Raw genomic sequence first — 17,579 nt, 5'->3', positions numbered from 1 at the left:
CACATACCTAGGTTGCATCTTCAATCTCCAGTCAGGGTGCATCCAGGAAGCAATTGGTCAATGTTTCTCTGTCACATCAATGTTTCTCTCTTTCTCTCCCTTCCTCTCTCTCTAAAATCAGTGAACACATCATTAGGTGAGGATTAAAAGAAAATTGTGTAGTAAAGGAAAAGTAATCATACTTCGATCATCGTTTAGCTGTGATTAAGGAATACAATCATAAACATAGTGAACATATTAAATAATTATATAACATTTATATAATTATACAATGGTGAACATATCAAATAAATTAGATCATTGTTGTATTGGGAATATAGAAGGCAAAAGGTTGAATATATGTGTGGGGGGAGCAGGGAGAAAAAAAACATATCCTTATATTTCATAGAGAGAAGTCAGTAGCTTGAAACAATTAAAAAGTATCAGTGAAATCATGTTATTTAGAGACACTAGGGGGCACTGGAGTAAAAGTAAAACTGGGTAGGTAGTGTGTCTCCTACCACACTAGAACATAGTCTATCCACTCCACGTAATGTCCAAAAGGCAACACAGCATAGTTGTTGAAAAGCATTTGAAAGCTGAATTAACCCGTGTTCTAGTCCTGACTCCACCATCAAATAGCTGTGATACCATGGGCAAGTTCCTTATCCTCTTCCACTTTCAGTTTCCTCATTTATAAGGTGGAAATAATAACAACAACAATACCTAAAACACTATCAGGCACATAGCTGACACTCAATATGTATTCATTGAATAAATGTTAGTAAACAGACAGTACACGTAATGTGTTTAACCTGATATGTAATAAACAGTCAATAAAATTAGTTTTGTGTTTAGAGCTGGTCTGTTTAGGAGCATGTTCTAAATCTAAGCCCTTCCCCTTTCTCAAGTTAATGGGGGAGAATTAGTTATTATATTGACTTTATTCTTAGAAAATTTGGAGGTATATTTAACTCCTCTCTTTGTTGGCCAACCTCTCACAACTATCACTATATTCTATTAATTCTACCTTTATATTAATCTCCCACAATATGTCCTTCCTCTCCTGACTACCCTATTTTCTCCTGTTTGTCTTTGGCAAAAGTTTCCTAAATGGTTTCACTACCTGCCATCACTTATGCCTTAACTATATCTTCTACGTTGCTACTGGAGTTACTTTTCCCTTTTTTCTTTATTAAGTTTATTGGAGTGACATTTGTTAATAACATTATGTAAGTTTCAAGTGTACAATTCTATAATACATCACCTATACATTGTGTGCTCACTACCCAGTCTCACCTCCTTCCATCACCATGAATTTGGTCCCCTTTACCCTCTTCATCCTTCCCCCAACCCCCTCCCCTCTGGTAACCACCTTTCTGTTATCTGTATCTATGAGTTTGTTTGTTTTGTTTGTTGGCTGGTTGGTTTCTGTTTTAGATCCCACATGAGTGAAATCATATGGCCCTTATCCTTTTTCATCTGAATTATTTCGCTTAGCATGATGCTTAGAGTTACCTTTCCAAAAGGAGAAATCTAATCATGTCACCTCCAAGCTAATACTTTCTAGAGCTCTCTTCATTACTTCTAGTAGAGAGCCCAAGGTCTTCACAGCATGCCCACTAAGTGATTATACAATCTCATCTAAACTCACCTTAACTTTATCTCCTGATATCCCTAAACTTCCTCTTCTCCACTAGCTTTCCTATCCTATATTGTTCAAGCACATTCCATCCCACAGGCCCTACATATGCCATGTTCTTTCTCACACCTGAGGTTTTGCACATACTGTTCCCTCTGCCTGGAAAGCTTTCCCTTCTTCCCCTTTTCACTTGGCAAACATGCTATAAATAAATATAGTTGGTCTTCCCAACTATACTATGTGTTCCCTGAAGTTTGCACCATTTTACTTCAATTTAGCCTGCCCAGCACCTAAGATAGGACTTGATCCATATTAGATGCTAAATAATTGTTTGCTGACTACAGAAAATTCAAACCCTATAATGAACAGTCACCTTGGGGCTTTTGTTTACCAATAATTAAGGGCAGTTTATTATTTCATGTTATAACAATTATATTCCCTTTTTGAACAAAACTATCAGATTTCTAATTTTCCTTACTTAACATTCGATATTGAAGTTTTTAAGTGTAGAAAAATCTAATTTACTTCCTGCTCTGTAAACAGAGAAGAGCTGCCATTGTGCCTTCTCTCTCCTCTAGAAAACAAAGTTACCTGGTATGAACATGTTCCTTTCAACAGATATAAAACTTGAAATTTAGGGTAGTATTTACTTCTTTGAATTTTTTATTGGGTCAAATATATGGTGATGGAAGGAGATTTGACTTTGGGTGGTAAACACACAATGCAGTATTCAGATGATGCATTATAGAATTGTACACTTCAAATATATAATTATGTTAATCAATGTCACACCAGTAAATTTAATAAAATTTTGAAAACTAAAATAAATAAATTTAAATTTTTTATTGGTTCTATTTCCACCCACTTCACTCCCTGGGAAACCCATGTTAACAACAAGTACATTTGCATCTGTAATTATATATCTCTATCTCTCTAAATATTGAGATATGTAGGTACACACACATATGGCACACTTATATGTATACACAATAGTCCTTTCTACATGCTTTTCTTCATCACACTTTTCTCCCTCAGTGGAATCTATGGGAAGTCTTCTAAGTATAATACTAATTCATGTTGCATTGGCTACTGTGGACAAAAGAGGTACCACACACCAAACCTGACAAGCTCAGGGAAAGCCTGCATGGTGGGCCTTACAAACTCAGAGACTGAAAGTAACCATATACGATGGTCTGAACAATAAAAATTTCCAACTAAAAGCAGAGCCATGGCTTTACCAGGAGTCATGTCCTGGGCCTGAAGCTTCCCTGAAAAAAGGTCAATCTTTATCTTTTTTTTAATTATTGAATTTATTGGTATGACATTGGTTTATAAAATTATATAGGTGTCAAGTGTACAATTCTGTAATACATCGCCTGTATCTTGTATTGTGTGTTCACCACCCAAAATCTAGTCTACATCACCATTTACCCTCCCTTTACCCTCTTCTATCTGCCCCCACCCCCCTTTTCCTCTGGTAATCACCATACTGTTGTCTGTGTCAATGAGGTATTTTTTCTTTTTTTGCTTAACCCCTTTATCTGTTTCACTCAGCATCCCAACCCCACTCCCTTCTGACAACTGTCAGTCTGTTCTCTGTGTATATGAGTCTATTTCTATTTTGTCTCTTTATTTTTTTCAGTGAATTCCACATACAAATGAAATCCCATCTATTATTTTTTTTTTTGCAGCTAAGAAAACAAACCCAAGTCTCTATGGTCCATTAATATTTGACAAAGGAGACAGGAGCATAAAATGGAGCAAAAAATAGCCTCTTCAACAAATGGTGTTGGGAGATCTGGACAGCTACGTGCAAAAAAATGAAACTCGATCACCAACTTACACTATGCACAAAAATAAATTCAAGATGGATAAAAGACTTAAATATAAGTAGTAACACCATAAAAGCCCTAGAGGAAAATATTGGCAGGAAAATCTCAGACATTCCATGCAGCAACATCCTCACAGACACATCCCCTAAAGCAAGGGACATAAAGGAAAAAATAAACAAATGGGACCTCATCAAAATAAAAAGCTTATGCATGGCTAAGGAAAACAGCATTAAAATGAAAAGAGAACTAATGGTATGGGAAAACATATTTGCCAATGATACCTCAGACAAGGGTCTGATCTCCAAAATATATAAAGAACTCACACGACTGCACTCCAGGAAGACAAACAACCCAATTAAAAAATGGGCAAAGGACTTGAACAGACACTTCTCCAAGGAAGACATACAGAGGGCCCAGAGACATATAAAAAGATGGTCAGCATCACTAGCCATCAGAGAGACGCAAATTAAAACCACAATGTGGTACCATCTAACACCGGTCAAAGTGGCCAACATAAACAAATCCACAAACAAATGTTGGAGAGGATGCGGAGAAAAAGGAACCCTAGTACATTGTTGGTGGGCATGCAGCCTGGTGCAGCCACTGTGGAAAACAGTATGGAATTTCCTCAGAAAATTAAAATTGGAACTGCCTTTGACCCAGCAATCCCACTGCTGGGATTATATCATAAGAACCCTGAAACACCGATCCAAAAGAACCTATGCACCCCAATGTTCATAGCAGCACAATTTACAATAGCCAAGTACTGGAAGCAACCTAAGTGCCCATCAGCAAATGAGTGGATCAAAAAACTATGGTACATTTACACAATGGAATTCTACGCAGCAGAGAGAAAGAAGGAGCTTATACCCTTTGCCACAGCATGGATGGAACTGGAGAGCATTATCCTAAGTGAAATAAGCCAGGCAGTGAGGGACAAATACTATATGATCTCACCTTTAACTGGAACATAATCAACAGAAGAAAAAAGGAAACAAAATATAACCAGAGACATTGAAGTTAAGAACAATCTAACAATAGCCAGAGGGGAGGGGGGAAGGGATAGTGGGGAGAAGGGTTTTCAGGAACTACTATAAAGGACACATAGACGAAACCAAGGGGGAGGGTGGAAGCAGGAAAGGGAGGTGGGTTTGGCTGGGGTCGGGTAGAGGGGTAGGGAGAAAATGCAGACAACTGTAATTGAACAACAATAAAATAGTTTTTAAAAAAATAGAAAACATGCCTTTGGAACATCAGAGTAATCTCCTTTTCTAGACCCCTCAGGGCACAACCACCACACCAGAGCACCAGAGCAGATCACAGAATCCTCACTGTTACTTTGTTCCCCAACTACCATCTCTATGTGCTGTAAATGTTGATTGTTAACTATTTATACCCACCAATGTAAAAGAAGTATGTATCTCTTCATTTTATTCTTTATGCAATCCCAAATATCCCCCCACTTTGCTTTCTCCAACCTTTCTAATCTACCACCAATGAATCTCATGTAACCCCCCTTTTGTCTCCTCCTTTGTTACTAATGTATAAAATAAGCGGTAAAACTACCATTGTTCAGAGTATTTTCTCAATCATTGAGATTTTTCTTCCTGGTAATAGTCATCAGTTTGGCTCAAATAAACTCATAAAAACTCTCTACAGGTTTGGATGTTTCTTATGCTGACACTACATATTTCATTGTCAACTCATATTTTTATGAAGATTTACCACCCTCTCATTTAAGCTATCTTCTGGCCTATTTTAGCCAGGTCACACTGCTAAAATAGAATACTACAGACTGGGGGGCCTATAAATCACAGAAATTTATTTCTCACCGTCTTAAGGGCTAGCAAGTCTAAGATCAAGGCACCAGCAGATTTGATGCCTGGTAAGAGACCATATCCTGTTTCATAGATATGGTCTTTTTTTTGCTGCGCCTTTGCATGATGGCAGAGGAGGGAAGGGGTCCTCTTGGGGCTCTTTTATAAGAGCATGTATTCCATTCATGAGGCCTCTGCCCTCTTGACCTAATTACCTCTCAAAGGCCCCACCTCCAAATGCCATCACATTGGGGATTACATTTCAACATATAAGTTTTGGGAGGACACAAATATTGAGCCTATAGCATGGCCAGTGAGAATGAAACATGAACAGTCTTCTTGACCTACCAAATGGAAATCTATAGTTCAAAATGGTTGGCAATTTCAGATTTCTGTCAGAACTGAGAATACATAAACAAAATCTTAGCTGAATATAATTGAGTATGAAAGTTGGGTCAAAGATTTATATATATAAGTTCCTAGAAACATTTTTAAACTGTCTTAGAAATTTGCATTTAATTCATTTATATTCACTACAACAAAAACAGTGCTTCAATTTACAAGGTACCTCCAGGCATTTCATTTGTTAGGCTGATTTACAGTAAATTGGCTTATTCCAGCATAATAAAGAATACTCTTTGCTATATGCCACTAAAATAAATTAATCAAGCAATTTAAAATTGAATTTTCACACTACAATCTTGTTTTGTTTTCTCTTGTAAAGCTACAATAATAGCATCTATCATCATTTAAAACCAATAATATGATTTGTGCTTTGCAGAAACCAACAACAAATTAAAAACCAAACCTTTGCATTAGTAGCAACAAAAACAGCCGAGAGTGCCTGAGAAATGAGTAAGATTTTTCCTTCACTGCTACTACAGTACATAAAATCTGGGAGCAAATGGAGCCTAGTACAATCGTGTGATTATTTTAAAGGCTGTAACACTTCAGGACAATGCAAATGGCTTCTCACATTAAAAAGACATTAAGCCGCTCAGCAATTTAAAAGAGAAGGCATACAACTGGTCTAAATTTTAAAATCATTTCTGTGAAAAATTACCTCTCAGCTGCAGGACACCCTGAGGCTATTGTGAGGTACCTCTTCCTCTATGCTGGAAGTGATGGTAGCCTTCCTCAGGCTTTTCAGGGTTGAGAAAGGCAGCAGTTCTGTTGTTCATATTTAAAGTGAGTGATTAATCATGAGCTGTGTCACAGGCACATGAAGCCATGGAAGATGGGACAACTGAAAAACAAAATGGTCTTGTGGAGGAGATGTAATCAACCTTTGATTAATTCTACTAATGGAAAGAAATGTTGTGGATGACACAGACATCATTAAATGCCAAATGAAAACTAGACTGAGTTTGTCCCTTAAAATGTAAATTAAAATTTTAAGATATGAAATTTTCCTTCTGTGGAACTGTTATCCATGGGGGTGGGTCTACAATTTAACCCAAACACTATCTTTGAACAAACAATGCTTTGCAGCGTTAAAGAAGTTAGAATAACAACATTTGACAAAGGTATTATATTCCAGATACATTACTTCTAGAGTAAGCGTAGTTCTCTGTGTATTGCCCAATGCTTATCCACTAGCCAAAATAATAGTTCAAAAATAAAAATTCTCCCAGGGATTCCCAAAATCACTGAGAATAGATGGGCCTCATCTATTAAACAGCTTAAAGTAATCCAGGCTTTCTTTTACAGGTATACCAACAGGACTACTTCACAAATACACTCACCAAGTCAGGGAGAATAGGCCACTATTCATCAACTATTTCCTTCTAGTCTTACAGCATAGATGTTTATTAAAGCTTTCAAAAATAACATTCGGTGGGCATTCTGTCCCAGGCAACATGCTAGATACTGAACATGGATTGGTGAACAAAACACATCTGATGGAACGAAGCACCTAGAAACTCTTAGCACATAATAAATGCACAAAAAATATAACTATTTTTTCCTCTGAAATGTTCATTGATTCTGAAATCTCTCTGGGCTGAGCAGCCAGCTGCTAAAATATCAAATTATATTTTTAAAGGAAGGATTGGGGTACAGCATAAGTATTTAGGGCAACATGCCAGCTGAGACTACCTCTACCATGGAAAGTACAAATAAGAAAAGAAATCAAATCTAGTATAAAATCCATGGAGAAAGACAGACTGTAGGAGTTTAACTGATGGTTGTCAATATTTAAGAACATTTAAGAAGTAAACTGAAAGGGCATCAGATTCCCAAGGAGATTGTTCTAAGTTTAGTACCAACATAGAAGAGCCCAAAGAAAATTGGGAAAATGTCAAATAAAAAACATACAAAATTAAAAATGATACATGATTACACCAAGTGACCTTTGAGAGTTGGGGGAGAAGGCAGGAAAATGCCTAGTCTATAAATCAGAGACTGTTCTTAAATATTTTTAGTGGATCACTAATTATTCACATTTATCGGTTAGTTTTATTACAGTAGAAATAAGAAGCACAAGAATTTTGACAACCTACACAAAAACATCCATGCCTCTAGAACTTCACCTTGAGGATTTTGCTATTTTGCTGTTGCTATTTCAACAATCTGTCATTCTGAGCATACAAATCAGTTATATCCTAAATGGCCTAGTACCCAGTTGAAATACACACATAGTTTCTATAACTATGTATAAAGAAACACAGGTGAGAATAAGCAAAGGTTTCTTTTTTAAACTGGGGAATTTAAAAAAATTTGATTTTGCAGTTGCAGTTGATACACAATATTATATTAGTTTCAGGTGTGCAACACAGTGAGTAGACATTTATATACCTTACCAAGTAATCACCCTGATAAATCTGGTACTTATCTGACACCATATGTAGTTATTACAAAATTATTGACCATATTCCTATGCTGTACTTTACACCCCCATGACTATTTTTATAATGGTAATTTGTACTTTGTAATCCCTTTCACCTTTTTCACCCATCCCCCAACTCCCCTCCCATCTCAGGACCACCGATTTATTCTATCTATGAGTTTGTTTTTGCTTTGTTTGTTCATTTACTGTATTTTTTAGATTCCGCATATAAGTGAAATCTTAGGGTATTTGTCTTCCTCTGTCTCATTTATTTCATTTAACATAATACCATCTAGGTCCATCCCCACTGTCACAAATGGTAAGATTTCATTCTTTTTTGTCTGAGTAATATTCCATTGTATGTACGTACCACATCTTCTTTATCCATTCATTTGTTCATTGATGGACACTTGGGTTGCTTCCATTTCATGGCCATTATAAATAATGCTATAATGATATCAAAGTATACTACAATACTATAGTAATCAAACAGCATGGTATTGGCATAAAAATAGACACATATATCAAGGGGAAAGAATAGAGAGCCTAGAAATAAACCGACACCTACATGTCAATTAATCTATGACAAAGGGAGCAAGAATACACAATGGGGTAAAGACCATCTTTTCAATAGATGATGCTGGGAAAACTGGGCAGATATGTGCAAAAACAAACTGTTACAGAATCAGTCAAAGCTGTTCCAGAACAGCAATGGGGTTCCACTGCTTGCCTCCAAGAAGCATAACTCTAGAGACAAGAATTTGGCGAAAAAGGATAGAAGTTGTTTACTTAAAGACCATAAGCTTTAGAATAATGGCAGATTTCTAACATTAAGTCCCACTCCCTTTAAAATGCCCAGAAACAAATAACCTTGCCACCCTCCACCAAGCCAGATCAGTTTCAGAATATGCCACTTAAAAGTACCGTCCTTCAAGAAACGCAAAAGTCTGCCGCTCAGAATTCCTGGTCACAGTTCAGCTCCAAGCATCTCTCATGAGTCTGTGTGAACCTGCCTGAGTCCTTCTCACAGCACCAGTTTCTCTCCCTGGAGCTGCCTTTTCTCTGGATCAGCTTACCAGTGTGTGTGTGCTTGGCCGCGCAGGTCTCCCACAGAACAGCCCTCTGTGCAGCAGGGGCACCGGGGATGTTTCCAAACCATCAGTCTCCAAGAATCTGCCAGGTCTCAGAATCCTGGGCTCCTTTGGCAGACAGGCTAACCAGAAGGGGAAAAAAAGCTTTGTGCTTCCCGGCACCTCTGGTTTTGAATTGCGCTTGGAAATGCCTGCGTGAGGGAGCATCAGGCTTTTTCTCAAGGTGCGTCAGTCTGCCATTCTCGTCAGCTCCCCCGCATCTTTGACCCTCTTTCGTCTGCCATTTTTTAGTAAGGGCAAAGTTTCCCAGCTGTGCACAGGTGCACAAGCATCTGTTTGTCTGGGGTGGGGAATCTGGCCCTCTTAGCTCAAGCAGGGCTATATGAGCTTCCCCCAGCTATATGCCAAGTGACTCAAATGCTGGCACATTCGGACAATCAAGTAGTCTTGGTTTACCGTTTGCTCCAGGAGCAGCCTCCTTCCTCAGTTCCACCCTTCAGGAAGATACTGGTCAGGCTGCTTGGTTGCCATTTTAATCCACCATCCTGGGCATTTCCTAACCAGCACTTACATAACTCCCTCCCTTCTGAGGGGGTGGTGCTAGCTCTACCAGATCTGGGGTCCCTTGCCCAAATTGGGGTCCCTTGTTTTCCATCAATCTCTGGCCTGACCTATCCTGTTGCAAAACTAGACCATTTATTACACCATATACAACATCCCCATAGCTATATTGTAAATATCTATTTGTACTTCTTAATCCCCTCACCTCCTCACCCATTCCCCCACATCCCCCTCCCATCTGGCAACCACCAAAACACTCTCCGTATCCATGATCCTGTCTCTGTTCTTCTTGTTTGCTTAGCTTGTTTTTTAGATTCACTTGTTGATAGATACGTATTTGTTGCCATTTTGTTGTTCATGGTTTTCATCTTCTTTTTCTTAAATAAGTCCCTTTAACATGTTATATAATAATGGTTTGGTAATGATGAACTCCTTTAGTTTTTTCTTATGAGAATTTCTTTATCTGCCCTTTGATTCTAAATGCTATCTTTGCTGGGCAGAGCAATCTTGGCTTTAGGTCTCTGCTTTTCATGACTTTGAATATTTCTTGCCAATCCCTTCTAGCCTGCAAAGTTTCTATTTAGCAATCAGCTGACAGTCTTCTAGAAACACCCTTGTAGGTAACTAACTCCTTTTCTCTTGCTGCTTTTAAGATTTTCTCTTTATCTTTAACCTTTGGCATTTTAGTTGTGATGTGTCTTGGAATGGACCTCTTTGCCACCATCTTGTTTGGGACTCTCTGTGTTTCCTGGACTTGCATGTCTATTTCCTTCACCAAATTAGGGAAATTTTCTTTCATTATTTTTTCAAATAGATTTCCAATTTCTTTTTTTTTAAGATTTTATTCTTTTTTTTTTTTTTTTAGAGAGAGGTTAAGGGAGGGAGAAGGAGAAGGAGAGAATCATTAATGTGTGAGAGATACATCAATCAGTTGCCTCTTACATGCCGCCAACTGGCGGTATCTGGCCCACAACCCAGGCATGTGCCCTGACTGGGAATTGAACTGGTGACATTTTACTTCACAGGCTGGCACTGAGTCCACTGAGCCACACCAGCCAGGGCAGATTTCCAATTTCTCGCTCTATCTCTTCTCCTTCTAACATTGCTGTGATGCGAATGTTGTAACATTTGAAGTTGTCCCAGAGGCTGCTTATATTATCCTCGTTTTTTTCAGATTCTTTTTTTCTTGTTGTTCTGATTGGTTGTTTTTTGCTTCATTATGTCCCAAATCATTGATTTGAATCTCAGCTTTATCCATTGTACTAATGTTTCCCTGTAAATTGTTCTTTATTTCAATTAGTGTATCCTTCATTTTTGACTGGATCTTTTTCATGCTGTTGAGATCCTCACTAAGTTCCTTGAGCATCCTTATAACCAGTGTTTTGAACTCTGCAACTGATAGATTGTTTATCTCCATTTTGTTTAGTTCTTTTTCATTTGGGCCATGTTTCTTTGTCTCCTCATTTCGGCAGTCTCCCTATATTTGTTTCTAAGTATTATCATCTAAGCTGAGTCCTCAAGGTGCACCCTTCATGTGGACTAAGTACACCCCTCTCTTGTAGTTGAGCCTTGATTGCTATTGGCAGGTCAATGGGAGGGATTTACCCAGGACAGTCAGCTACAAGGACTGGCTGTGACCACTGGCCACCTACCTCCGCCCTCTGTGGAGCATCAGCTGTTCAAGGGCAGGGTGGTGGTGCTCCAACATGGGCTGTAGCTGTCCACTGGGTGCACAAGCTCTGGGGTTTCCCAGTGGTGCAGGCCAAGGTCAGTCCCTACTTGTGTTCTGCCTGGGGCCACTCTGCCTGAGCTACAAAGCTCTGAGATGGCTGCTACTTGTGCTGGGCTTGAAGTTTCCCAGGTGAAGTCCAGCTGTGAATCTAGGCTCACTGCTCCAGTGCTGGGCCTGTGGCCACTTAGCAAGACGTAGAGGGGCTAGGGGCTCACTGAGGCCAGCTATTGCTTATTTGAGATGATTTAGGAAGTTGTGAAGCATGAACTAAAACCAGCTATTCATATGGATGTGCCAGTAAGTTGGGTGGGACAGAGTACAGGAGATTTCCAGAGTGGGTCAAACAGTGTTAGCCAGGTTGATGGAGTCTCAGATATGGCACCCACCTGCCAGCTCTGTGGCTCTGTTAGGGGGAGGGTTCAGAAAGGGAACATTGGCTTCTACTTGCCTTTCTGTCTGGGAGACAGCTGTGTCCCAGCTCTCACCTGATGCAAGACACTTCACTTTCTCCCTGTATGCCACTGGTGCCTTTCAAGCTGCTACTCTGGTGCTACAGCTCAGAGGGAATGAGTCGGAGTAGGTGAGTCCATGAGTGGGTTCTTTAAGAGGATCTGCTTGGGACTCCAGAAGTTTCTTCCACCAACTCTGGTTTTTGCGACCAGGAATTATGGGAGCTTATCTTCCTGGTATTGGAACCCTGGGCTGTGGGGCCTGGTGTTGGATTAGGACTCTTCATTCCCAAGATATCCGTCCCAAACTTTTATCCACCTATTGGGTGTAGGACGAGACTGTTCCGTGTTTCTGTCCCTCCTACCAGTATGGATAGATGTAGTTTCTTTAATTCTGTAGTTGTTGGACTTCCATTCAACTCAATTTCTGACAGTTCTGATTGATGGTCGTTCTATATTTTAGTTGTAATTTTGATGTGGTTGTGCGAGGAGGCGAGCTGTGTTTACCAATGCTGCCATCGTGACCAGACTAAACAGACTAAGTCTTGACCTCATGGATCTTACATTCTAACCAGAAGAGATAGATAAAAATAAATAAATATGCAACTAATAAAACATGAAGAGCCCAAGAAAGAAAAAAAGAAGGATAAAGAAATAATAAAAGCATTATAAGGAAAGGCCTCTTTGATAATTGGTATTTAGGTAGAATCTTGAACTAAGAAGGAATGAGCCTTTCCTATTTCAATTGTATCTCAGAGAAATCTAATTATTAATGAGGGAAAAAGTTTTTCTTTATAGAAATATTCCAGCTTAAAAATGAAAGTATCACCATTCTGCTACTCATAATGAAATAATGGAATTAGGCAAAAATCAATGATGACCTCTCACATCACAAAAAGAAATAACTAAATAGAAATGTGCCTCCCATTAGGAATATACAGCATACTCCATAACATATTTTTGGTTAAAAAAAATCTGGTCAGCCCATTAGATTTAACTATAATCCATAGGAAATATGAAGGCATAGAAACATGACAAGTAAGATTACAAGAAAAAAAATCAGGAAAAAATGACAGTCTTCAGAGCAAAAACAAAACAAAATAGTATTTTTCAACAAGTAAATTGTAAGGACAAAAATAAATAAAAACAAAGGAAAAACCAATAGATTAAAAGAGACTTAAAAGATATATCCACTACAGTAGATTACAAAAATTGCCCATTCTTCATCCCACCCTGTGCAACGGAACTTTGCAGTACTTCCCAATATGACCCTGTGACTTGGCATTATGACTTACTTTGGCCAAAAGAATGAAACAGAAGCAATGATGTGCTGATTCTAAGTCTAAACCTCAAGATACTACTGCTTGCCCTCACGCTCCTTTGCATCACCATGAGAACGTGCCTGGGCAGCCTACTGGACGATGACAGACATATGGATTAAGACCAAATCATCCAAGTTACTCCAGGTGAGCCAGTACATATAGCCAGCCAAAGTCAGATATGCAAATGAGCCTAAACAAAATCAACAGGGCTGCCAAGCTGACCCCAGGTACATTAGCAATAATTTTTTTGTTGTTTATCTGCTTGTTTGCTTGTTCTACCTCCAAATTATTGTGGGTTTTGTTATAAAAGTGTCACTGTAGCAACAGATAAATGATACACCCAGAGAACTGCAGTATAGAGATCTTATTTGTATTTTTATCTGAACAAACTATTAAGTAAATGCGATTGATTTGGGAAATCTTAAACCAGGAGTGTCCAACTTTTTGGCATCTCTGGGCCACAATGGAAGAAGAAGAGTTGTCTTGGGCCACGCATTAAATACACAAACACTAACAAAATCTGATGAGCAATAAAAAGGTCCGTGCATAATTTTTGTGATATCTGCCACCACAGATAAGCAAAAAAGTCCTCATATAATAACCCTAATTATGCAGCGGCCCTTTCAATAATCTTTTAAAATCGTGGAGCAGGTCCCAAGTTTGTGATCACTAAAGTAGAAAATGTACATATCTAAGTAATAAAATGTCATCAATTGTTTTTATGTGTTTTTATTATAAAAGTAAAAGAAAAGAGGGCAACATAAAACTGGTGGGGTGGTTGACATTGTATTTCAAAAACTAGTGCATCAATATCTGGTTTGATAGAAGTAGTTGCAATTCCCAGTGAGTTCCCAAGGTGCCATCAGATATTTTTGTTCTAATTTTACTCTTAATGTACTTCATTCTTAAAAATAGTTGCTTGCAAATGTAGATGCTATCAAGTAGCGATGACATGAATACGGTGTGATTGTGAAGCAAGGGATATTTGCCTGAGAAGATAGGACCTATAAAAGTCCAGTCATGATCAAATTTTTCTTTAAGTTGAATGTCAGAATGCACCTCTATGCATTCCATTTGAAAATTGGCAGATAACATATTTATGTCAATAATCATTTTAATTGATTTTATTGAGATAATTTCACTACCATAAAATTCACCAATTTTAAGTTTACAATCTGATGAGTTTTGAAAGGATAAAATTGTGTAACCAGCATTATCATCAAGATATGAAACATTCAACTTATACCCAATAGTTTTCTCTTATGCCTTTGATATGCATTCTTTTTTAAATGTGGCCTTAAGAAAGTTTGCCAACCTTAATAGTGAACTCTCATTAGCTTGTGTCAAAGATGCTAATTACACATCCCTTGCTAGTGATTGGTTCAGGAATTAATATAAAAATCTAATTAATTCAGACCTAGGAGAGGATTAGTATAGACTTCTGGTAGAGAATGACCATCCTCTTTTGGTCCTGACAGACTAACTGGTACAGAATGAACATCTCACCATAAACAAACAGAAAACTGGACAAAATTAATCTAAGAACTGTTTTCAGACTTTACATAACACCAGTGCAGAACTGTGATCACTTAAAGTTACCCCTCCTTTTCTTCCCGAAGGAACTGTCCAGACTGCAAAGTGGGGAGGTATAAGCCATGCGGAGAAGGCTTATCTACAGAGCCAAGGAAACAGCAGTCAGAGTTTGGGAGGCTGAGCAGCTGCAATTTTTGAGGCAGAGTACCAGAGAGAAGGGAACAGAGCTAACCAGGAAAAGAATGCCAGAAATTTACACCCAACTCTCAAAGTCTGAGCTAAATTCTAAGATACCATATGACTGGTCAAAGAGCAACTACAATGAAAAAAGCAAATATCTGGGTGCTATAGGCTGAAGAGCTACTGAAAATGTTTGAATTGTGGCCAGACAGTCCTATGAAAACTTGAGACATTCAACAGAAACCCCAGAAAGGCCACACACTTCAGTCTATTTTCCTTTGCTTCCTCTAATAGCCTTCCAACTTAATTACTGCAGGCATGTCTTGGTTTTTCCTCCCAGAGAAATAAGCACTATTTTTTAGTATCAAAAGTAATTCAACCACACTGAGATAAAGTGAATAAATTCGTTGCCACAAATTCCAAAACCAAAACAGATAGAAAATGAAATCTGAACAGACTGATATCTATTAAGGCAATTTACATTGTAATTAGAAATGTTCCTACAAAGAAAGTGGTGGTCTGATTTTCTGTTTCACCCAGATAGAGAATTCCATCAGACATTTAGGATTATATAACATCAATCTTACACAAACTATCCTAGGAAATAGAAGAGAGAACACTTCCCAAGTCATTTCATGACGCCAAATAACCCTGATACCAAAACACATTACAAGAACAGTGCTGACCAATAACCCTTAAGAATATAGATGCAAAAGTTAACAAAACATTAATAAATGGAACACATCAATGTAGAAAAAAATATTGTAGCTAAACTGAGGTTTATCCCAGGCATGCAAAATCGGTTTAACATTTTTAAACAATCAATATAATTCACCATATTAACATAATAAAAGAGAACAATCATACAACTATCTTAATGCATTAAGTGAATTGAACAAAAACCTAATATCTGTGCATAATAAAGACTCCCAGAAAACTAGGAATAGAGAGAAATACAACCTGATATAAAACTTTTACCAAAAGACCCTACTGCTACATAATTCCGAATGGAGAAAAAAAGCATGCTGCCACTAAGATCAGTTTCTCTGAGTCATTTTCTATGCAACATGATGATAAATAATTGTTCTAGCCAGTGCAATTAGGTAAGAAAACAACTGCAAAAAAAAAAAAAAAAAGAAATATACTGTCAGTTACAGATGACACGATTACATAAATAGGAAATTCCACATTTTTACGTATCCATTCCCTTAGTGATGACCACCAAGGTTGCCTCTGAATTCCAACAGTGGTGAATATCCTTATAGATGCACATGTAGGAAAATTTCTGTGTGATACCCAGAAATGTGATTGCTGGTTCATACTTACACTTAGTTTAATTTCCAGAAATACTACACCAGTTTCCATCCTAACCAGTAGTGAACTGTGTATTTTTATCTTAAATTTAAGTATATTCTGCTGTTTAAAGTGGCAGAATAATCTGTTGAAATAATTATTTGTTTTGTTTCTGGACACTCTATATTTATACTCATAAGGAAGAAAGTATGGTCAGGCCTTGATTTCTAAGGCCTGGACTCTGCATAGGCTCTTAGGGAAAATAATCATATTGGGTTTCAGAGCCAGAAGAAGGAGTTGCCAGGCAGAAATCCACTACCTCGAAGACAGCCCTTAAAAGAGGTCTTTATGCTTCAAAAGTCTAGGTCCATTTAGAGAATTAAAGAAGCTTTGGAAAAGAGCAAAGAATAGAGCTTTATGGAGTGTGACCTGGCAGGCTCTTGGTTGCTGATTCTCTAGGACTGCAAATCTGCCGTGGGTGTCAGGGCTGATCCTGCCTAAACTGCCTGCAGTGAAAGGGCTATAGAAGGCTATAATTAGGTAAGAAGTGTTCCACTCCTAGAAGTCTAAGTGAGGGTCCCTCTGGTTAAATTTGATACAGTGGAAATGAACCACACACTAGAGTGATTAACCTTGAATAGACTGTTGTGTTGGCCTTTGAGGACCTTGTAAGTCCCCAGGGTTCTTATAAAAACCAAGCAGTTGGAAAGGAGTCTGTGAAATAAAATGCCTGATACTGAACTTTCAGGCAATCTTAGAAGGTAGGACTAGATTTAGCCTCATTTAGAACGCCTCCCCCCCGAAAAAGTGAGTCCCTCAGGGGGTAGTCCAATAATCTCTTTTCTTATCTCAGCAACGTCGTTCCCTTGTTGATTTCTAGATATCTAAAGCTTTAAATGACATCTGTATGCTGATGACTTCTATTTTTATATCTAATTAATGCAAGTATACATTCACCTGCTCATATTCCCTATAACCAAATCCTCCTACTTTTTCTTTGTCGGACTTATCACTGTCTTAACATGTTTGTTCTCTGTCTTCCCAACTAGACTGCATATGAACCAAGGCAGAAATCACACCTTTTTTATTTACCAGATACATAACTATTTGTGCCCAGCCTAGGGCCTAATAGACAGTACATGATTAATAAACACAAATGAAGCAGCACTATCCCTAGAGTTATAGAGCACTACATATTTGTTACATAAAAAAGAAAAACACTTCTTAAAATCTCCCATTAGTCATATCATCCTACTTTCTTTATTAACAATCCTAGAGCATAGGGACCTCTTTCTCCTTTACCCCATCACTTTCTTCTCTT

This window comes from Desmodus rotundus, chromosome 5 (genome assembly GCF_022682495.2).
Source record: "Desmodus rotundus isolate HL8 chromosome 5, HLdesRot8A.1, whole genome shotgun sequence".
NCBI classification, from domain to species: Eukaryota; Metazoa; Chordata; class Mammalia; order Chiroptera; family Phyllostomidae; genus Desmodus; species Desmodus rotundus.
The sequence above is the reverse complement of the archived record's forward strand: the minus strand, read 5'-3'. Positions refer to the sequence as shown.